Source organism: Prionailurus viverrinus, chromosome B4 (assembly GCF_022837055.1).
Source record: "Prionailurus viverrinus isolate Anna chromosome B4, UM_Priviv_1.0, whole genome shotgun sequence".
Taxonomy (NCBI): domain Eukaryota; kingdom Metazoa; phylum Chordata; class Mammalia; order Carnivora; family Felidae; genus Prionailurus; species Prionailurus viverrinus.
The window spans coordinates 112,738,365-112,762,594 of NC_062567.1; the positions used below are offsets into that span (position 1 = coordinate 112,738,365).

Here is a 24,230-nt window from a genome sequence, read left to right on the forward strand (position 1 = left end):
CTTTCCTGGGAATCAGGGGACTCCTCTGATGGCTGACTTTGGCATGAGAACTTCCAGACAGCCTTGCCAAAACTTTCGTAGATTGCATGGCAGTCTAGAATGCTTCCATCCAAAGTTCTTTCCCATTCTTCCCTCGGGGTCAGATTTCCATCATGCTCCTTACACATAAGAGTTTTGTCTTAGTATCTGTTTCTCAAGTGCCTTAGCTGAACACAGTGTGGCATGTACACAGTCAGGATCCTGGTAAGAAAGTGATGACACACTCATACTGGGACATGCTGGATAAAGTTTAATAAAGGAATTATTTTCAAAGGGTATAGAGAAACCACAAGGGGGAGTGTAGTTGCTCAGGGCTAGTGAGGCACTATTCCCCATCTTAGGCCTGAAGGAGGAAGAAGGAAGAAGGGGATCCATTACTGAAATTCAGAGACCAAGAGGACTGTGAAGAAAGATTTGCCTTCTTGGAGCTGGAAACTGCATGAGGGAGGCTGCCTTCTGCAGGGCCCTCAAGGGGAGGATCTATAGGAGGCAATACTCTTGCCTCACTGCCCTCCTCTCTCTAATCTCTTGCTGATGCTCCCATTGTCCCAATTCAGTGGACAGCTGCAGGGAGGGTAAGCCTGTTGATGCAGTCTGTAGACACAGCATCTTCCTGATCCTGCAACTGGGAGAAAAAGGATGGAGAATGAGTCTGGAAAGGCAGGAGAGACATCTCCAGCAAACTGACAATAGTGAGCTTTTGTGTGACAGCAGCAAGCCTTCTCTCCAGGCTTCCCTATAGCAGCAATGGCAAAAGGGAGCCCCAACCTGGCAAATTAAAGTGCTCTGGTGCCATTTCCCTCTGCATCTCTTAGCCTCAAACTCCCCCATGTGGTAGCTTCACTCTCAGCCTAGTAGGTTGATAACCATATCCATTTCTGGTGTCATAACTTGTCCCCAAAATGTCCAGAGATAGAAAGGGTGATCCCTTCTCTTGTGCTGCAGTTAGGCACGAGGAAACCTTTCTAGAACCACCCCCCCCCAGGAGAGTCCCCTAATGTACATGACTGCTCAGAACAAGCTGGGGGTTCTGTTGAGGAGGAGGAAGGAGGCTGCTACGTCCATTTCCTACAGAGAAAATGGAGCACTCTTTCTAATACACAAATCTGATCTTATCATTTCCTGCCTAAAATCCTTCAATGGCTGTCACTACTTTCATGCAAAAGTCCAAAATTTTTATATATGTGCATACAAAGCCTTTTATTCTATGGATCATCTACCATCCCAGCCTCGTTTCTCAGATTGCCCTCTATCCTGCAGTCATACTGGAAACGCTTGCATTTATACACTAAGCCAGGCTCTCCCCTCTGTTGCTTACTTCTGAATGTCTACTGTGTCTTCTGTCTGAAGAACACTCTGCTTCTTCTGCCTTCCTCAGCTCTTTTTGGGGACTGCCACGTTTTTCTTGGCCCTGCCATGTGTCCACGCACCTGGTACTTTCCCCTATTGTATCTGGCTATATTCAGATGACCAAGAGTCTCTCCTCCTGGGCTCTGTGCTCCAAGAGGAAGAAGTCTGTGCTACTGTAAGGAGCTGTCTGGTGTCCTAACTAAGAGCTCAGGTTCCAGCATCAGGCAGCCAGGATTTGGCTCTGGGCTTCACTACTCATAGTTAGTGATGTTGCGCAAGTAATTTAGACTCTCTGGGCTTCTGTTTCCTCATCTGTAAAGTGGGAACAATAATAATAACTAGTTTATAAGATCATTGTGAGGATGAAGTGAGATGATTCATGTAAAGCACTGAGCACAGTGGCTGCAGTCACAAGCAGAGAAGAATTAGTATTTGTTCTTCGTGAGCTTTTGTTGGTTCCTGCAGCGCATCTTCTCGTGTTCCGAACACTCCTGGATCCTCCTGTTCTAGAACTGGATCACCTCCGTGCTCACGAGGCTCTCATTGCAGGACACACCTGCTTCCACTCTCCCTACCTTTGGTTGTCTCTAGTTTTCTGACATCTCCTCTATTTTTCTGATCTTTAGGAAGATTACACCAAGCAGTTCGATCATCTCATTGCAAAATGCCCGATTATCTGGCATGTGCTTTTTAATACATTCCTTACAGAATTCACTCCTTTTAGAAGTTAGTTTATTGGTGCAGATGTCATACCAAAACAATAGTAAATTAGAAAAGATAGATCTCCACCCCCTCACCTCTGTAATAGCCCAGGTGTTAGCAGTCCTGGGCTCATGTGGCAGGATCAAGGGACAGAATTCTTCCATCATGCCACTTTTTCATCTCTAGAGAATCGTCCTTGCCCATATGGTTCAGATGGCTCATCACATCACCTCAGATGCCATCTAGGCAGCAGGAAGGAGAAAAAAGGAGGAGGAAGGCACGTACCTTCTTAAAAGTACAACCATGGACTTACAGATGTCATTTCTATTTATATCCCATTGGCAAAGACTCGTTCACTTGGGCATCCAGCAGCAAAAGAGGCTGAAAAATGTAGTGTTTCCATTAGCTGTAACATACCCAGCTAAAAATGTGCAGCTCCACATCTTTAGGAGAAAAGAAGACAGATGTTGGGGCAAATGCTCCAGCACAGCTTCCTCTCTCTCTGTCTCTTAAAGGTCCCTCCAATCTCTCAGATCTGAAACTAGAGAGTCATTTCTACTTTTTCCATTTCTGTTGCAGTCACTCACAAAAGGCCATTCTTATCATATTTTAATCTATGCTATTTTACATCTTAAAATATTTTGTATCAATTTCTTTCTATTTCCTGTGGCCATCCAAATACAGACTCTCATCAGCCCTTGCTTTTATTCTCATCAGCCCCATCCAAAGGTCTAAACTGATTATCTTTCATGTCCTTCAGGAAAGGTCATAGTCAAACTCTCTCCATTGACAAATGGCATTGAACATAGTTTTCTGTTGCCCTCAATACAGATGCCCACTGGAATAAATATTCTGACCTTTGGTTCCTCCTTAGGAGGGCATATAAGGAATCACTGATCCTGCCACTTTGACTTTCTGCCCACATCCAGCCAAATCTCAGGGACCCTGGCTCAGCCCTCTTCCTTTCCAGAGAACTGCGGTCCACCAGTTTATATCATTTGTTTTGCCACCTTTGGGGAGCTATGTTTTGCCATTTTGGCAATCCTTGATCAAACTACAAGAGCCTTTTAACTTGTTTTTCTGAGAATACCCTATCTTCCTCTAATCCATTCTATACAGAGCCAAATTAATCTCCTTAAAACACTGATGTCATTAAAAAAAAAAATCTCTTCTACTTTAAAATTTCTAAATGGTGGGTCATTTATCACAGCAGAGATAGCAAATGTGTGTTGCCTTGTTCAAGGCCAACCTCACTAATCAGGATGCTCTGTTCTGCTCTACCTAGATGAAGCTGCAAAATCCTTTTCTATAGTTGGTACTACCAGCTGATTGGAACTTGTATGGAAGATAAATCTTATTTATCACCCCTAGCCCTCAAAATTATTTTCACAAGCTGGACTTTAAGTGTGCTCCATCTCTGAATATTTATTGTGTGCACCAAAATCTTGCTGTTCAATATATGTAAACCCTGTTTCCTCAAATAGATCACAAGTTCCTCATTCATTTTTTTTTTCATTAAATTTCTGGGTTCTGCTCACAGAGTTGAGGCAGATACCTTTCATAGGCATTCTCAGGTCAAAGGGGAGATGTTGAAGGTGCTGATGTCTGAGCTGATGGATGAAGGAAATGAAGTCAGAAGGAAATCTGAACTGTCTTCAAAAAAGGCAGTAGAAAGCTATAATTAAAAAACTGGTGCCGGGGCGCCTGGGTGGCGCAGTCGGTTAAGCGTCCGACTTCAGCCAGGTCACGATCTCGCGGTCCGTGAGTTCGAGCCCCGCATCAGGCTCTGGGCTGATGGCTCAGAGCCTGGAGCCTGCTTCCGATTCTGTGTCTCCCTCTCTCTCTCTGCCCCTCCCCCATTCATGCTCTGTCTCTCTCTGTCCCAAAAATAAATAAACGTTGAAAAAAAATTTAAAAAAAAAAAAAAAAAAAAAAAACTGGTGCCAAGTGTGAGATCTAAGGAACATGGCAAGGTCACAAATGGAAAAGCAGAGCTCAGGAGCCAAAAGGATAGGAAGCAAGTCAGGTTGCAGAGTGCAAATTGGGATGAATGATTCACAAGTAAGCTTGTGGAAACGCTTCTTGGAATTGTCAGACCTGCCTCTGTGCAGGACCAGCCATTAATAGAACCATGCATGTGATACACATTAATGCATAAATAAGCAGAAACAGAAATCAAAATAATGCTGTCTGATCTTCTGCTGAAATGCGATGTTGAACAAGAAATATCTATAGTTTCTCTCAGTCTCCTATCCCAGTTCACACAAAAGTATTGACTTGGCAACTTTTAAATTAATGGTATCTTCCTAGACGTCTTTAATATTGTATTTAAGCCAGAGTGGAAAAGGTAGCTCTCAATACATGCACTAATAATAAAGCAGACTTTGAAAAAAGTGGCAGATGGAAACAAGAAAGACTCCGCCCCAGGGACTTTTGCAGATTAGATCCCCATGAAGTCTTTGTTGCCCCTCTGCTCCTGCCAAGCCTGAGGGACAGGCTTCTTGCTGCAGCTGCTTTTGCAAAAATTAATGCCTTGCTCCTGCCAAGAAAGCAGGTGACAAGCTCAGCAGCTCTCCTTTGGTTTGGTTTTCTCCATGGCAGGAACATGTGCCCTGTGAGTAGGCATTTGTTTGTGTAATCAGTAGGACTGCAAATGCAAAGACAAGGAGATGAAGGTGAGTCAGGAAGGAAAAAGTGGCACCTGGGAGCGGAATAAAACACCAAAAAGCCAGGGGATGGGAACAAGGCCAGCTAGCATTCACCCATGTTAATGAGAGCAAGTTGACTCATGCAACCCTGGGAACAGCGAAGATTGTTTGCATGTACATGATGAATCATCTGATGTATAAGTCAAGCCACCAGCTATAATTAATCTTGTGCATCAAAACAAATTTGGGTATTTTGAGCATGAGCTAATGAGATTGACCTGTATGATCATGCAGCACTTATAACTGGGTAAGCATGTCAAGGACAAGGAGGAATCTGGGGGTGCCCTTGGGAAGTGCTTTTCCTCGTGGCCTGCAATCTCACCCATATGGTGCTCCATGTAGGGTGTGAACATCGACAGTAGGTTGGACTGGATGGTATTTGCCCCACCCATGCTGCCCTCAATTCCTCCTTTATTTACAGTGCTATAACGTCCTCTAGAATACAAGGACTGTAAGGTATGCTTATGGTTCTTTCTAGTTTGCAATGGATTTTCATAACTGATTGTGGCATTTAGCATGCTAGAGTGACCAACTGCTGGTTGTTGTCATTCAAATTGGTAGTGGACATTTGTTGGGTTTTGGCAAGCCAGCGTCTATTCCACATTCCCTTGCTAATAGTACCTGGTTCCTTGAAGATTGATTCCTCCTGATTAGAGACAGCTTTGCAAGATTACAGTCAAGGTGCCCGGCTCTGTCTCCACTAAGGAACAGGCATATGACCCATGCCATTCATGGGCTCCTTCCCCACACTTTTGATCTTGGCCAGGATGACAAACAGCCTAAAAAAGAGTAGACCCATTTTGTCCAGCAGTAGCTCCCAAGAAAGAAAGGTCCCAAATGGATCTTTATTGGGAGCAGTAGCTGAGTCTATTCTTTTTACTATTTCATATCCTTCCCCAAATTTTCCTTTTGTTTAAGTAGGCAAGAATCAGTTTCTGCTGCTTGTAACCAAAAGCCCCTAAATGATACAGATTCATGTACCCAAAGTTTCTACTACAGATATTCAAGGAAATGGAGATTATTAGTAAACCCAGCAAATTGATTACATGGACATTGGTTACAAAAATGTCTATGTATTTTACAAGGCTCATTACTCAACACCAAGTCCTCTCTTCCCTATCAGCAGTGTCTTGAAGTTTGTCTTCTGATTAATTTGTTGTTTATTTCAAATCCTTTATCAAATATTTCCCAAAGTATAATAAATGGGAAATATATCAGCTGAAACCTTGCTTATCAACAAATATCTTTCACCCTGACAGGCCTTCTAGGGGTAGGGGTGTAGGGCTGGTAGTACTTAGTTTTCTTATAATATATGAGGTATGTATTTAACTCTTGGGGTATGAAAAGACAGGCAATCGCTGTGGAAGAGAAAAACACAGCAAAACATCCAAAAATAATGGAGAAAAGGAAATAAAAATAATATATTTTATTGACTCAAAGGAACCATCAATGCTCAGAAACACTCTTACATACCACTAAGTAAAAAAAAAAAAAAAAAAAAAATGCTCCCAGTCAATTTATGGCACCCCATCCCAACATCAGAGATATTGCAAAAAATGCAAAAAAAAATGTTTTAAAGTGATAACTTTTGGTAATAAAAATAACAGCTAAATGTATGTAATCAACTACATGATAGCTCTGTTCCAAGTGTTTCACATATATTAATTAATTTAATCCTAACAATCTGATGAGATATATGATATGTTAACACAACTAATATCCATAGTTAGCCAAACAGATGGCTTAGGCTTAGAATAAATTGAAAATGGAGTTATTAATGCTTTTACTCAAATTGACAAATTTGTGCTTTAATCAAAGCAACAAAATTTTGTGGGAAAGTATTGCTTTGATGTTTTCTTTATGAGATTAATTTCTAAGATGTATGTAGCCTTGTGTCATGCTCAAAAATTCATTCTTAGTTTTGTTTCAATATTTAGAATTAAAAAAATATACCATTGTTTCTAATCCTTGTTCCATGAATCTTAAAAGGCCCTTGGGCCAAAAGCAATTAATATTTTGTTTAATTCCCTATATGTAGTCCTGGTTGTGTAGGATTGAAAAGCAGTGTTACTAAGCAATTCTTTAAAAATATTTTGTGGAATATCACTGTGGAGATGTTGTGTTATAACCTGAAAAAAATCCCAGGGCTCAAGGAGCCAGTCTCAACATGGTAAACATTCAAAGAAACACAGTTCAATAACCAGGTGTGATCACTATCTTTCCCTTTCTTGCATTTCTCAAAGAATGCTAAAGGGGATCCAGGTCATAATTCACAACATCATTTCTTAAGTGTTTCTTTTCTCATTCTCCTCCTTCTAAAACTGTCATGCATCTCAAGGTTTCCAGAAGACACTTCACCCTTCTTTTCTTGTATTCAATTCCCCCCCAAAACTATTCTGGGCACCCCCATCATTATAGGCTGTTCTCTTTTCTTCCCCTCTCCCTTTATTTTCATCATTTACAACTACTTTTAAGAAAGCCCCAGTCCCAGGGTGCCTGGTGGCTCAGTTAGTTAAGCATCTGACTTTTGATTTTGACTCAGGTCATGATCTCAGGGTTCATAGGATTGAGCCCTGTGTTGGGCTCCATGCTTCGGAGCCTGCTTGGGATTCTCTCTCTTTCTTCCTCTCTTTCTCTGTCTCTTCCCACTCCCCCTCTCAAAATAAAGGAATAAACTTGAAAGAAAAGAAAAGGAAAGAAAAGAAAAGAAAAGAAAAGAAAAGAAAAGAAAAGAAAAGAAAAGAAAGTCAGCCCAGCCCCCCTCTGATACCATCACTGTTTCTTGCCCTTTTGGTTTTCCACCCTCTGGGAAGGACCATGAGGTGAATATCACATTAAAGGAGAGATGCTGAATACCCTTTGTAAGAAGTTTTCGTAGAGCATGTAGGTCAGGAAATAGGCAGAACATTTCCTTCTATGGTAATGATATTTTTTTTCTTTAATTTTTAAAAAATGTACTGTGGTCATTTATGTTGGTAAACATTAGGTACCTCTTGAAGATTTACAATCACGTTAGCATTTTAAAGGTACTGTGAAGTCTTATAGTAAAGAAGTCTATTTATCTTTGTTTTATCCAGTCTTTCTGAAATGTACTTAAAAATCTTCTTTCTCTCCCCCACCCCCTTCCACATACACACATAAGTACCCATGAATGCCATTTTGGTAAAGTGGCCTTAAATTATTAAAAAATACATAACAAATTATAAGTGTTGAAGTACACTTATAATATATACATAGAATGGTAGGATGGATATTTCAATGAGGACAGCAATAGTTTGAACGTGATCTGTACTTTTCACAAAACATGGAAAGTAGTGCCACATTGCCTTTTATATTGTAGTTGTGACAAGACAACTTGCCCAGAATAGTCACCAGCTGAGTCTGTCCAGCCAATATTTGCACAGATACCAGTTGCAGATCTGGTTCTGAACAATAGTTATCCTTGAATTTGATTTTGCCAAGATGTTTTGTGTTATTACCTCCCTGGGTATCTTGATTTACCTTGGACATCAGCCAGCTCCTGAAGCTAATGTTGGATATTAGCCCATTGGCCCATTTGCTATTACATAAATTTAATGTCATTGGGTATGAAGAGTATGATTAGATTGTAGATGGACTTGTCCATAGCTAGAGGTAATATGTACCTGGGCGTCTGAGCAAGTTTCCATGTGGGATCATCTGGAAAAGATTGGAAAATAGCACCTGAAGCCACACATGTTCACTTAGACATCCAAAGCATTGCATAGATTCAGACAATGGCTGACGGATAATTTGCAAACTGGTGAAGTTTTAGCTGGATCTGGTAATGTTGGAGATCTTTCCATACAAAGGTGTAGAGAGTCATCATTAACTTGAAAAAGACAATAGAGAAACAATTCTTAGGCAATTGAGGAAGCAGATTTGAATATTATGACTCTTTTATTGCCTACTTTACTTTGAACTGTTGTTATCTAGAGCAATGCTGGAGGCCAAGATATAAGTCCATGTAATTTGTTGAAGGTTTGCACCGAGTCAGTATAAATGATTGCATTCACTAACATTTCCACATGAAATTCACTGGGAGTAATTGGACATCTTTAAGAAATATGCATCTAGGGGTGCCTGGGTGGCTTGGTCGGTTAAGCGTCCGACTTTGGGACTTTGGTTCAGGTCATGATCTCACGGCCCGTGAGTTCGAGCCCCGCGTCGGGCTCTGTGCTGACCGCTCAGAGCCTGCAGCCTGTTTCAGATTCTGTGTCTCCCTCTGTCTCTGCCCATCCCCTGTTCATGCTCTGTCTCTCTCTGTCTCAAAAATAAATAAACGTTGAAAAAAAATTAAAAAAAAGAAATATGCATCTAAAAAGTTATTCGACTTATACAAAACTTGGCAAAAAAAAAAAGAAAAAAAACCCCATGTATGCAAAATATGCTATTGGTTATTATGTTATATCCATATATAATAATCAGTGCTATCTACAAAAGGTTTCCAATTCTCCTTCTGGACATGTGATAAGATTACATCTCTTTGTCCACTTTATGCTAAGTGAGGCCACATGACTAGCTTTAGCAAGAAAATATAGAAACAAATAACATGTCACTTCCAAGCAGAAACTTTTAGGACTAGTATATAATTTTCTATGGTCATTTTTCCTTTTGCCTGGATCCTGGAGTGAGTACAATATGGAATAGAGCTCATAACTGACCCACAATAGACACATATAGTGAGCAAGAAACGAAAAATATTTTTAAGTCACTAAGATTTGTTAACTGTTTATTACTGTAGCTTAACCCAGCCTATTTTGGCTGCTATACCACACAATGAAACTCTAGACAGTCCATGAAAATCACAAAATAGAAAGATATTAAATAATGAGAGTTTTAACAAACTTGTATTCAGCCATTGCAAACTATGAATGAAATGAGGGTTCCTAGGTGGATCTTTGGAATTTTGAAGATGGAAAACATTCCATTAAATTGATACCTTTGTGGGTAAAGACTAAAAGTTTACCTTTAGGCTTAACTGCCTTTGGGGAACACTTTTAGATTCAGATCTGTAAAGTAACTAAACATTCTTTTTCCTTGAAAAACAATTCCTTTGTTCTGGGCTGGAGAAAGGGCATTGGACCACTTCTCCAAGAGATGGGGAAGCCTAGTGATTCCCTGCATTGGGGAACAAGCTTGCCCCAGCCACACAGAACCCAGGCCTCAAGCTGAGACTCTATGAGTCACTTGACCTAGTTGCTGGAGGGCCCGTAGTGCAGTTTGAAAAAAATAGCTGAGGAAAGAGTGTGTCCCTTCCTCAGGCTCCCTTTGGACCTATGAATGTCAGTTAACAACAAAGGACAGCTGACTGTAACAGGGCCACTAAGGAGGGTGCAGCCTGAGAGAAAAGCAATAGAAAGCCCTCAGCTAGGGTCATGGTTCAAAGCATTAAAATTCAGACGTCTCAAGGAGATACAGGGGAGACTCAACATCCACCTTCCCATATGTGTGTTCTCATTCTTCCCTCTAGAGGACAATTCTCAGCTTGCAAAATGCCTGAGATATGTTGTCATGATGATACAGCAGGAAAATGGACGTCTACGACTGGGCAGAACTATCTTTTGTGCTCTCTCTGAAGACAAAGGAGGGTGGGCGACAAGTTAAGAAAAGCTCACCACGGGAAGCTTTTCTCTGAGAACGTAAGCAGTCCCAACAGAGTAAAAGAGAAAATAATTATCTGGAAAAGCTATAATGAATAGTGTCAGATTTAACCTTTGTTCCAATATGAGAATGTCTGCCCTAAGTCATCACCCAAGACCTAATGCTCTTTCTACAAGAAAGATTGTGCTTAGGTGTGGAAGTCAGGGCTTACCCCATCCAGTGGCCGCCTTCCCAGAGGATGGTGTTCCTTCTAAGGCAGCCTGCCAACGACCCCAATATTAAGCAGGGGTCTTGTTGTTCTGTCTTCTAGCTGTTACCAAGTTAGCCCTTTCTGTCCTGCCTCCCAAAAAACCTATTGCCAGCTCTGGTGCACATTAACCAAATGTAAAATGGTTACTCAAACCTGAGACTATGGTACAAAAATATTTAAAATACAAGTTGGAGAATCCATGTGATTGAGATGTTCATGTGAAGGAGTGAAGTATTCACGCATGTGCACTCATTGATGCATGCATGTGCACATGTGTGTACGCAAGGAGGGGCGTGTGTGTTTCATAGAGAAATATCCATTCAAGAGAGCATTGACAGGGCTCTGAGAACTTACAGATGGGGGTGGAAGTGGAAGTCCACATTTCAGTGATTTTTTTTCCTCCTTCACACACAAGTGACATTTTTTCAAACGTCTATTCTGTGAGCACAAGGAGGAGGGACATATGTCAATGTTAAGTGCTTGGGAGACGAATTATGGAGCAACACTACCCACTTAACTTATCGCAGCTCTATGGAAGATTATAGGGTTTGGACTATTTCTGGCTACACCCGAGCGTCTTGTGAAAAGTGGAAGTAAAGTCGTTATGTGGAATGGGCATTTTATGCATTTAGTAATTTGTCTTGAGCAGAGTCTAGACACCCTCCCGGGAATGTGAGGCAAGGTAGTACTTTGCTACAACCTTCAGTACTATTGAAAGAGGAAAGGCAAAGTCCATCTGGGAGACCCTGTAGGTAACGGTCCCAGGAGTTCTTGGTTTAGGCACTGAAAGCAAAGGGAAAAACACAATGACCTGGTGTCCCCATAGAGGCCGAGCCTCACCCGCAGGGGGAGAGGCAGCCAGAGCCAGCAGGACAGTTCAAGACCTCTACTAGATCAGGGCAACGCCGATGTTCCTACCTGGGCAGACTGAAAACGGTAGTTTAATCTCTCTGAGCCTTGGTTCCTCCGTTTAGCGAGTGGGCACAATCATTTTAACAACTGGAATAGCTAAACATTTAGGAAAAACTGCCTATGTGCCAGGAACCAGAGTACACGTTTGATTCATTTGTTCTCCCTACCTCTTGTGAGGTAGGTAATATTTGTATATTTCATTGATTCTACGATGTTACTTTTTTCTTTCATTATTTTGACATTATCTGTTATCAGGATGCACCGCGTAATTGATAAGAAAGCATGTAAGTCATGATTCGATTTATACTTTTAGTTCTTTTTTAGTGGCGCATAAATTGGTGGTATGTTAGATTCAGTGAGGAAACTGAGGCCTGGCCAAGTCAGATAATTTGCCTGGGATCATACAGCTAAAAAGTGGTAGAATGAGCACTTTAATCCTTTAATCCAGGCTGTTTCTAGAGTTGACTTTCTTGTAACAATCTCCGGATTCCTCCACTTACTAGCTGAGTGGCCTTGGGCAAGTTCTTAACCTCTCTGTGCACCCATTTTTTCATCTGTCAAATGGTCATACTGAGAGTAACTGCTTCATAGGATCATGATATGGATTAAACAAGTTCATATAGGTAAAGTTCTTAAAATAGTGCCTGACATATAAGAGCTCAATAAAATTCAGCTGTCAGCTTTCATCATTTTAGAGAGAAAGCCAGCATCACTTGTTATGAAGAGAAAGCAATCAGGAAAAAAAAGGACAAAGCTAGTAAAAGTGTATGTTCACTAGCCTATCCCTAAAATCATCTTGGCCCCACAAAAGAGGTGTTTTCCGTATTTGGGGAAATGCATTTTTCTTCTCTCTCAAACTGAGGGATGAGGTAAAAGTGAAAGGGAAGAATAAACTGAGGGAGTGGTCATTACAGGCCAGGGAGAAGAGACTGGGGAAGAGGAAGGTGGGTCAGAGGCTTTGCTTGAAGAGGTGGCCATGGCCTGTGCTGCATGAAACAGCGGCAGAACTGACAGGAGCTAACACGGGCTTTCATTCTGCAGATAGCAACCTATCAGCAAGTCGTAGGATCAGTTTGGTGGGTCACAACAAGCATCTTCAGAGAGGCAAGGGAGGGGTGCCTGGGTGGCTCAGTCGGTTAAGCGTCCAACTTCGGCTCAGGGCATGATCTCAAGATCTGTGAGTTCAAGCCCCATGTCTGGCTCTGAGCTGACAGCTCAGAGCCTGGAGCCTCCTTCCGATTCTGTGTCTCCCTCTCTCTCTGCCCCTCCCCAGCTCATGCTCTGTGTCTCTTTCTCTAAAAAATAAACATTAAGAAATTCAAGGGAGGGAAGGGGAGTGAACACAAGGCAGGGCAAATATCAGAGGGCCACGTGCAATAACAATAAGCAATGTTCTATGAAACTTGGGTTTCAGTTAAGAATCCATGGATGCGTGTAATGCATTCTGTTGTGTTTCTCTCTGTGGGTCTCTGTTCAACAGTTCGAAGTCCGTTGGACTATAGTTGTGATTAGACATTGGCCAAAGAATAAACACATGGTGTCAGTTTAAAATCATGTGGTTTATATTGACAACTAAGAGCCCCCTTTCCACACGAGTGCAGCTTTCTGAAAGCACAGGGACTCTGACACATTATAAGACCCCTATGAAACAGCCCCCCTTTCTACATCTCTTTGCCTTGAGGAGACTCATTGCCCCCTACCCCATCCTGGGGCTGATTCTGCCTCTCCTTGGCTTGGCCTGTCTGCGTTAGACCTAATTCTGGCCCCTGCCCACCACATCCCTCCTGATGTCCCACTTATCTAAAACCAACTTTCCCCAGGACGGAGCCACCTCTTGTTGATCCACAGAGCCTGGGACCTCCGCGCAGGATGCCTGGTCACCTTGGGAGGCAGAGATGCCCTCTTTTTTGGTTTATATAAACGTTATTGAGGTATACATAACAAAGATGTGGAGAAGCAACACTCCTCATTAGTGATATTAACTGAAACCCACTGGGGGCCTGAGTCTGAACCGCTTGATTTAACATTCAAATCAAGGGTTGGGCGGGAGTGTATCCCAAACCAAGAACCATCTCTCAGATTAGAACTAGGTAACACAGCTATGCAAGAAGAGGACTGTTCTGATTTGTATTTAAAAGTGACCAGTGACAAGTATTAAGTCTCCATCGGTCCCTGGATTAAATTAACATTGTTTTAAAATGTGCACATGCAAATTTCAGAATAACATGAGACTAAAATGCCTGCCAAAATTTTGGAAGACTCTTTCACTGGAACATAGAACAAAGCCAAGTGCAAATGTATAAAGCTAGTCTCATCAAGATACAGGGCATGGCATTGGTTATCTTCTCTTTTCCTTCTTTTTTTTTTTTTTTTTTTGAACAGTTATTAAGAGTTTACTGTATCCGACACAGGATTCTAAGCATTTTATACATTTTATACAACAACTTTGCCAATAGAGTACTATTGTTATTCTCATTTTACATATTTGAAAACTGAGGCAGAGAGAGGTTAAGGAAATTATCTGAAGATACAAAGCAACAAAGCCAAGATTGCCAGCCGGCCAATCTAACTAAAGAACCCATGTGTTTAATCACTATGTTTTCATTATTATTATTTATCATCATCATCATCATCATCATTAATTGTGTTCACCAAGTTGAAAGTTTTAGAGGCTGGCAGGAATGCATTAAAGAAAACCCTCATTTCTTAGAAGGCATTAATGTATTTATTCATTCCCTTCAAACAAACTCTTGGTGTTTTGACTTGTATGTTTAAGTGTTGGCCAACTTTAAATATTTCATTTCTATAAATTTCTACTCCTTGCTATTTACCTATATTTTATATATATATATGTGTATATATATAATATATATATAATGTATATACAATACATATGCATGTTTCATATTGTGTTATATTAGTTATATGATATTGTATATCCATTATGTATACGTACAATAAATTGTTAGGGTAGGTATTTCTGAGTAAATTCTGTTTCTCCTCCTTTCCTTCTAAGGTCACACGAGGCTGTACTATTTGAGCCACATGAATTTGTGTGTTTTCTAACTTAGTTTTATCTTTTAGGCAAAACAGTTACTGTTAATATCAGTTCACAGCGTAGGGAGGCTCCATAAAAAAAAAGGCTTATGTAAAATTGGAGGTTATTAGCCCATCTTGCAAAAGGTAATAAAATGCAGACATTCGCAGATTTAGAATATAGTTCATTAAAATCCTCCCAACATTGAAGAAAGTACCAAACCTGGACATCACGGAGCATGACAAAGATTTCACATGCAAGTATTCCCATAATGGCGGCATTTGAAACATAGCTACTTTTTGTAAGCCCGCGTTGTCTATAATTCAATTAACCATTATCTAGTGATTTCTTGTTGGTCATTATTATATAATTTACTTTCTCCCCTTAACTATTTATTCCTCTATTAATATGAAACAGGAAAAAAAAACCTTTTTTAACATTTTATTTTTTGTAATTTATTTTTTTATTTTTGAGAGAGAGAGAGCAGGGAAGGGGCAGAGAGAGAGGGAAACAGAAAATCCCAAGCAGATTCTGTGCTATTGGCACAGAGCCCCATGTGGGGCTCAAACCCACCAACAGTGAGATCATGACCTGAGCCAAAACTGAGAGTCAGATGCTTCACCAACTGAGCCACCCACCCAGGCACCCCAAACAGGAAAAAAAATTAACTTCCCAGAAGATATTCCTTGTTTTTTATTTATTTTTTAGAGAAAATTGATTTTTATATGAACATTAAAATTTTTCCCTGCATGTATAGGAATCTAATTATTGAATACGTTGAGAAATGAGTGTCTTCTTAAGTTCTGGGAGAAACCTGGGCACAGGTTGGCAGCGGGCAGGGGAAAAGTCGGCTAAATCCCTGCGTTCTAAAGGGAGAAACACCAAGCTGTCTCCAGTCTTAGGCTGTGCCCCCAGGAACTGGGCTGGGAGATGACCCAGTTTCCTTCACACCCCGCTGCTGGGACTCCTCATTTGTACATTCATTTAGTGCCTGCAGCACAGTCTCTGGGATTTCTTTGGAGTTGGTAACCTTTATCCTTGGGTTTAGTTTTTTGAAATGACCAGTAATCAGTTGGAGTCAGATAGGGTGAATCAGGTCAAGTGTGTTAAAACAAGCTATGACTTTGAAGTGACAGTCTGTCTTTCCTTTCTAGCTCATAAACAGACCTTGTAGGAATGAACACACTGGTTCATTAAGGTACACGGGAAATGGTCCAGGGAAAAGGGAAGGGAATAACCAAGGAAAATATTAATCTTTATGGCATGCAACCATGATTAGAACTAGTAAGGTTAACATCACCTTTTCGTGTTTGACTTTAAGGTTTATCAACAAGGGAAAAATGAGAGTAAGGAGCACATTTTAAAAATTATTATTTTAGAGACAGAGAGAGAGAGCAGGGGAGAGGAGCAGAGGGAGACAGAGAGAATCCCAAGCAAGCTCCATGCTCAGCTTTGACCCCAACACTGGGCTTGATCCCATGACCCTGGGACCATGACCTAAGCCAAAATTAAGACACTCAACTGACTGAGCCAACGAGGCACCCTAAAGGAATGCATTTCTATTTCCTCTAATGAAAGCTAAATTCTAGCACAACTGCAAATTCTGAAACGGAGAACCAGAAAGATCTCCTGTGTTCCACTCTTTTGTTAATTCCTCTTCCTCCTCCGTATCGAAGAATAACCAACCCAAATTGGGGGAAGGGCAATGGAAAAAGAAAAGGAAAGTTTAGTACTTTCTCTGTTGCCAAAAGTCACACATGATGTGAAAGGAAAGAATTAGAAAATAGAAAAAAAAGTTTTAAACCTGGCACTGAGAAATCAACCCTGTTAGTATGTTTTGTTGTATCTCTTTCAAGATGCTTATATATCATAGTATATATAAATATATACTTATGTATGTACACATATACACACATATATATACATACACACATAAAAAATACACACATACTACCTAATGATATAGTTTTGCTTTCTAGTAACAATAAAACATGAATATTTTAATGTCAGTGTAATTGTAGATGGTTACTCTGTAGTATTTTCAGAGACAGATAATTTCTTTAACCAAATCCTAATCTTGGACATTTACATTTTTTATAGGTGTTTATTGCTTATGAATAAAATATGAAGTATCCCTACTTACACAGCACTAAGCATTTGTCCAATTTTTTCCTCCCTACAATGAAGAAAAGTCTATTGCTTTTTCCTCCTCCTGATAGAAATTGAACAGTCATTGCCAAAAATAAAAGGAAAAAAAAAATCAAACAATACATTGAGGAAAAGACTAGAAGTCACCTGAAATCCACCTTTCTGAGAGAATGATTATTAACATTTCAGTGAACAACCTTTCCTATAATTCTTTATGCATTATGTACACACAGGTATAATTTTATGTAAATATACATATACATGCACACACACGTACACAGAAGGTGTAAAGAGGCATTTTTAAAGGGATTAGTGATATATAATTCTCTATACCTTAGCAATACATATAATGGATGGAAATTCCTTTAAGCCAAGTAGTATATAGAGATCATTAAGTTTTAATTCTTGCATAATATTCTACTGTAAGAATTATTATAATTCATTCAGCTATTCTTTTATTAATGGACTTTTGATTAGCTACCAGCTTTTTATTATTAGATATAATGCTGCAATAATCATCCTTGAATATATACATGCTTATGTACTAGAGCATTTATTTTTATACAGCAGAATCCCAGGAGTGGGATTGCATGGTTGAATTGTATATGCATTTAAAATTTTTAATAGAGATCATGAATTGCCTTTTTCCATTTCCACCAGTGATGTCTGAGAGTGCCCTTGCCCTGCTCCCATCTCTGCTAATAATAGCTGCTATTACACTTTTATTTTTGCTACTCTGATGGGTATTATCATGGCAATTTTAATTTCCATTTCCCTGCCTACTGGGGAAAGTTGAACATTTTATCATACTTGTCCTTCTGTCGATTGCTTATTCATATCCCCAGCCCATTTTGCTATTGGGTTGATTGTATCTTATAAATTGTAAGGGAGCTTTTCATTTAGTATAGATAGTAATTTTTTATCTATCAATTGAATTTAAAATATTTTCCCTAACTTGTTTGTCTAGTGACTTTGATTTTCTATCTCTTACACTATAAATAATACCATAAAGCTTTACTACCTTAACATTTTATGTGTGTATGTGGTATATATATATATATATATATATATATATATATATATATATATCTCACATATCCTGTCTTAATTTAAAAGATTTCTCCAATTCAAAGTACACATACTGAAAGTACACTAATTTTTTTCTAAAATGATTAGTATTCATTTTTACTTTCTACTCTTTATTGGGAATTTATTTTTGGAATTAATGTAAACTAGGGGCCTCAAATTTATTTTCTTCTAAGAGTATATCCAGTTGTGATGAGACTACCAATTAAATTTCTCCACAATGAAATACACACATATACACACGTGTGCGCACGCGCACACACACACTGATACCTAATTCTGAGTTCTCTATCATTTTTACTGATTTTTTGGTACAGTATTGTACCTGTACTGTACCAGGCTTTTAAGTAGTTTTAATATAGTATTTTAATGCTGCCGTTCTTTATTCATCAATTTAAGAGTATTTTATCCCATTGAAAATACTATTCGGATTCTACTGATGTTGCACTAAGTTTATATACTAACTTCAGGAGAACAGAATTTTTTATAATAAAGAGTATTCTTTTTCAAGAACATAGTACAGATTTCTATTTGTTCAGATCATATTTTTGCCTTCCAGTAGGATATTTTAAATATAAATCCTATTCTTTTCTTGTATAATTCATTCCAAACTCATGGATTTTGTCAGTATTATGAGTGGAATATTTTCCTCATTTTCATATGTGTGCTGCTCATATAGAAGGAGCTAATAATTTTATATCTTTATCAAATTCTTTTATCTGAGTTTATCAAATTCTTTTATTACTTCTTCTTGTGTTTTACTTGAGCTTCTTGGTGATAACAGGCAGGAAATTATATTATCAGCAAAAAACTTCACTTCTTTCTTTCAATATTTATACAGTGCATTTTATGTTTATTGCATTTAGTAGATTCTCCAGACAGTATTAAATAATAATGGTGATAGTAAGCATTCCTGTCTTGTTCTTTATTTTAATGGAAACAGCTTTAGCCACATGAATACAGACATATTAGTCACATCTTCCTAGTTAGCTTATGCTGCAGCAAAGCAACTCGAAATTATCCGGACCTTGAGAAACACAAGTTTATTTTTAGCCCACATTATATACTGGCTGCTAATAGGTTGTGGTTCTCTTCCATAAGTATTTCTTTCTGGATCTAAACTAAAGGCAGAGTATCTGTCTGGGATCTGCCATGCTGTGATAGAAGAAAAAGAGTGATGGCCATATCATGAGATGATCCTTAATACTTCTGCCCAGAAGTGACACGCACCATTTCCACTCACATTCACAGGCCACAGCAAGTCACAAGGCCAAGCCTAATGTCAATGTTGTGGAAAAGAAGAACCCAAACAGGGAGGGCATCAAGTAACTGGAAATAATAATACAATCTACCACAGTCTGCCCCTGGGTCGGAAATATTTTCTTTCCTTCTTTCGTTCACAAAATAAAAACATCTGTTTTTCCCCAAGAAAAACCTTTAAAAAGTCTTAGCCAGTTGTGAGGGACGAGGCCATTCAAGATTTTGTAATAGCTCCTACATCATATTTGGGTGTGGCTGCTCTGGATCTTGAAACGAAAAAATGACAAGAAAGAATGTATCCTCTAGTAGTCCCAATGTACGGTGGTGGAAAACAGAGATAGGACAACCTCTATTCACACTCGCCTTGGAAAGGGGGAAGAGTGGAAGGTACACAGCAGTCACCAATCTGTAGTAATCCTAAAATTCCACAGAGGAAATGCTGCAAGGACCTCAAATCCTGTATAAAGGGGAATTTCTTGATTCGTCCTAAATCTCTGCTCCCGACAAGTAGCATCCCAGGCCATTGCTCTCCATCAGACAGGCACTGTCCTCTCAGAGTTCTTTCTATTTCCATTATTTCTCTTGGCCATTTTTAAAGGATATTGGAGATTATGTCCTCCCTTGGGGCTCAGCACCTTTTTTTCCCCTCATCTTGCTCTCTGCCCATAGAAGCTTAGAGATCCAAAAATTGTTTCAAGTCTTGAATAGCCAATGGCCACCATAGGTTGGTAGCTCTTTTAGCAGTACATCTCTCCCCAAAACGTTGGCCAATTCTCTCTTGACTTAATTTGGAGTATTTTGAGCTTATGAACTTCTGTAGGAAAGTCATGATACAGTCATTCTCCACTGATCCATCCTTTCCAACTGTCTGCTACCTTCACCAGTTCAAAAGCTTTCATGGAATGCTTGATGGCCCTAGTCTTGATTTGGTTCTTGTCACACAACTATCTTCGTTGGCCCTTGTTGCTCAGGGTGCTTCCCAATTTGAATTTATACTGGTTGGAGATAATGCACAGTTCCATTTTCCAATCATGCTTGCAAGCCAGCCAATTTTTTCCTGAGTTGATCTCCTCCTTGTAATAAGTTGCCGAACCCAGACCATAGCAACCAGTACATACTAGTAGCATTTTATTCCCAAACTTTTCATATGAATTCATAAGCTCATTTGGTCCATTTTCTGCCTGTGGAGACACCACTGGCAATAATTGTGAGAATGTTTGGCCACTACATCATTCAGACCACCATCTTTCCAGCCTCTAATGACAATTTCCTTGCCATAACTGCCTGGCCCTGAGAACCAATGCCCCATATTTTAAGTTTTCTTTTTGTTTTGTCTGTTTTTGGCATCATTCTACTCCTGGTTGTAACTTTTTATTTAGCTTTTGCTATGATATGTTGTCATAATAAACCCCAAAATCTCAGGGGCTTACAGCTAACAGTAAAGCTTCATTTTTTACTTCCTAATATACAGGCTGTGGGTGAGCTGTGGCTCTGCTCTTTTGTCTTCTTATTCTAGAGTCCAGGCTAAGGATCCAGCTCTGCACTAACATTTGCCATCCTTGTAACAGGGAAAATAGCAATGACCAATTCATACAATGGTCCTAATGCATCAGCTCTACAGTGACATACAACACTTCCTCTCATATTCATTGGCCAAAGCAAATAAAATGGCCAGACCATAGCCTCATGATGTCATAATGTCAGTGAGTGTGGGGAAGAATAATCCTTTTGCAGGTAAGACAACAGATAATTAAGAACAAGAGTATGATCTACCACAGCATGTCACCATTTAGATATGTATTGCTGCTAATTTTCCATGAATAATCTTTGTCATAATCTGAGTACTTTCCTTCTATTCCTATTTTACTTTTTGTGTATGTGTATGTGTGTTTTAAGAAAGTTTCTGAATTTATCCAAAGCCTTTCAAGCATCTATTGATATGATGGAATGCTTTTCCTCCTTTAATTTGTTGATTAATATTTATAAATTTTCCCATATTTAACTATCTTTAAATTTCTAGAATAGACTAGTGTTGATAACTGTGGACTATTTCTTGATAATCCAATGAATCCTATTTAATAAAATGTACAGTGTTTGCATCTGTATTCATTAATGTGATTCGTCGATCATCTTTTCTGGTTCAATTTCAGGCTTGGATATTAAAGTATGCTAGCTTCATAGTGTGAGTTGGGAAGTTTTTAACCTGTATTTTTATGGATTGCAATAACTTACTGGAATTATCTATTCTTTAAATCTGTCTGGAACTCAGGCTTGAAATTATCTGATCCTGATGACTTTTAAAAATCATTATTTATTAACCGTCTATCTAAACATTTCTGTGGTAATTTATCAAAATTTTCAATTCCTTCTTTGGTCACTTTTGGGAATTCAAAATTTATAAGACAATCTCTTATTTACTGTAGGTTCTCAGATCTTTTGTCAAAGAGTTGCATGTATATTTTATTATAATCTTACTTATTTTGTATCTGTGATTATGTCTCTATTCCAAACTTGTATGATTTCACACTCTTTTTTTTTATAATCATACCTGTGAGTTATGTATCTATTTTGTTGATAAAAACAGCTCTTGAATTTAGTTCTCCTTTTACCATTATTTTACTTTCTGAGTAAGTAATTTCAGCTTTTGTCCTTATTCATTTTTGGTTTATTTTCTAATTTCTTAAGAAAATGCCTCCTTCTTGCAAATGTTTTATCTTCTTAAATAACAGACAATAGCAACTATAAATTCTTCTTTAGCAATCTCTCATTTCTTATGTTATAAATAGACTCATTTTAATTACTTTCTTGGTAGTTTATTATATCAATTTGATCACTGTCCCATACCTTTTGTCTTCAGACTCATTAATTAAACTTACATATTCCCTTTATGGTTCATCTTGTCTACTCCCATGATTTAAGCTACTACTTTTAAACTAATGGCTTCCAAATCTCCCAGGGTCAGACATCTAACTTGCCTCAGGGACATGACCAGCTCAGTCTGCTTGACCTCATCAACATTTCCTTAAATCAACAATAACTATATTTTTCTCAGCGATAACTATATTTATTTGTACCACCATCCATGTAGTTGTTCAAGCTCAAAAGTTAGGATTCATCCTTGACTCCTCCCTATTCCTCATACCCACATCCAGTCAAACACCAAATCCTGGTCCAGCCCATTCCCACCCCAAGCATACCCTACAAAAACTCTAGATTGATTTATCTAGACTGTGAATCTCACCATATGGTGTCCTCACTTAAATAGCCCTCAGTGCTCCTCATTTCTAACACAAACTCAACATAGCCTATAAGGCCCTTTATATCCCTGCCTAAGAGAAACCCAACTAACAACACAAATAACTTAGTATGAACCATATAATGAGTCATTATATTAATGTGCCTTTGTATTTAAAGAGATATGGAGGGTATTGGGTAGAGAAAAGGACTAACACTTATTCTCTGCCTACTGTGAACCACATCCTATGCCAGGGTTTTATCATCTCATTTAATCATTATAACATGCTTGGTGAGAGGGGCAGTTAGGAATGCTTCCAGCTGCAGGAATTAGAATATCTCACTGATGGCAGCTTCAACCACAAAGGCAATTAATTTTCTCATATTATATTAATATAGAAGTTGGTGTTTCCAGCCAGATGATGCCATCAAAGACTCCTAGACCCTTCCCATTTTTCCATTCTGCCATATCTAGAATGTTGGCTTTTCTTCCTTCTCTTGTTTCCTCTTAAGTGCAAGATGGGTAAGGAACCCCAAGGTTTCACAGAGAAAAGGAAAGGATGGGACACCAGTGAGCAATTCCTTTGAGCATAGCCCCTTTAAAAGGAAGAACAACTCCTCCCAGAAGCCCCTAGAGGGTTTCCATTTACATCTCATTGACCACAACTGGTCACCTGGTTACCCTTATCTACAAGGGAGATGAGAGAGTTTGAATTTAGGGAAGATGGGCCCAGGATAGTGGCTCCACACATCCCATTATCTCTAATTTACAGAGAGGTTAAGGTTGCTCAAAATCCTACTGATGGTAAATGTGGCTTCTGGATTGTGAATTGAGTTTTGTTTCCAAAGTTGGTACTGTCTTCTCTACACCAGTGCCATCTCTCTGTGTACTCTAAAAGTAGAATTTCAGATATTTAGACATTATTAAGGGACATTGCTTGGCACCTGCTGGTTTCCCCAAATCACACCACAGTATGTTCTCAGGCATTGGATAGAACCACCCTAGAATGTTCCAAAGATGAAACCACCCTCCTGACTCTTTGATGAAACCACATGTAAACTGTTCCCTTTGTAAGTGGAAATATTAAGGACTACACTAAGGCTGTCTTAGATTAGACTCTGAAGCATTCAATATATTTAAACCTGTATGGCCTGATTTCCCTAGCCTTCCTGCTCCCCAGTTGAGAATCCTTGTCATATTTCATCATTTAGTTGTGAATAAGGTTTTGGACACAGTCACCTCAACTTTTGGACATTTCACTTGGCCTAATGAAAAGTTTGTAACTTAATTAGTAGTGAACGTTAAACCTTCTCTAAGATAGCAAAGAAAAAATTTTCAAATACCTTAGGAACGGGTCCATTTCAACAAAGAATTCCTAAGGAAGAAAAATCTGCACTTGAAATTTTGCATCTGATGCTTCTTTTCATCTTTGCCTTAATAAATGAGAAGCCACAGGCAATAGTCCAGTTTTTTGCTTTTATATGACTAGGATTCAAATCTTTTATTAGTTATTGTGCAATGGCTGTGACATCACCATGGAAAGATTATGACTTCAGGTCATAAGAAGTGGAAGAAGTATATATAAACAGTAAAAACATAAAATGTGTACTAATTCTAACTCCACTGGAAATTATTCTTCCCTGACAGTAATTTCCAGTTCTACCTGGTGAAAACTAATTTTCTATAAAAATGAAGCTTCAGACAACTTAACATTCAAGGTTGTCAAAAAAGTGCTCAGGAACCTGTAGATGGGAATTTTTTTTGCCATATCTCAAATCTTTTTTTGAAGCTAACTAATCTTAGTTATTAAAATGGACCAGAAAGACCCGCATCCATCAACAAAGCCTGGATAATCAAAAACGTTCACGCCATTCTCAGAGC

General features: G+C 39.0%; 1 long non-coding RNA gene across 1 annotated transcript; it reads right to left on the reverse strand.

Annotated features, from left to right (window-relative positions):
* Positions 1-387: 387 nt before the first annotated feature.
* LOC125171163 (uncharacterized) lies at positions 388-23,797 on the reverse strand. Its single transcript, XR_007154207.1, has 3 exons — positions 23,693-23,797; positions 2,377-2,534; positions 388-664 (listed from the first exon to the last, which is right to left on the reverse strand). It is a non-coding gene; the product is annotated as an uncharacterized LOC125171163 (long non-coding RNA).
* Between the last annotated feature and the right edge of the window lie 433 nt (positions 23,798-24,230).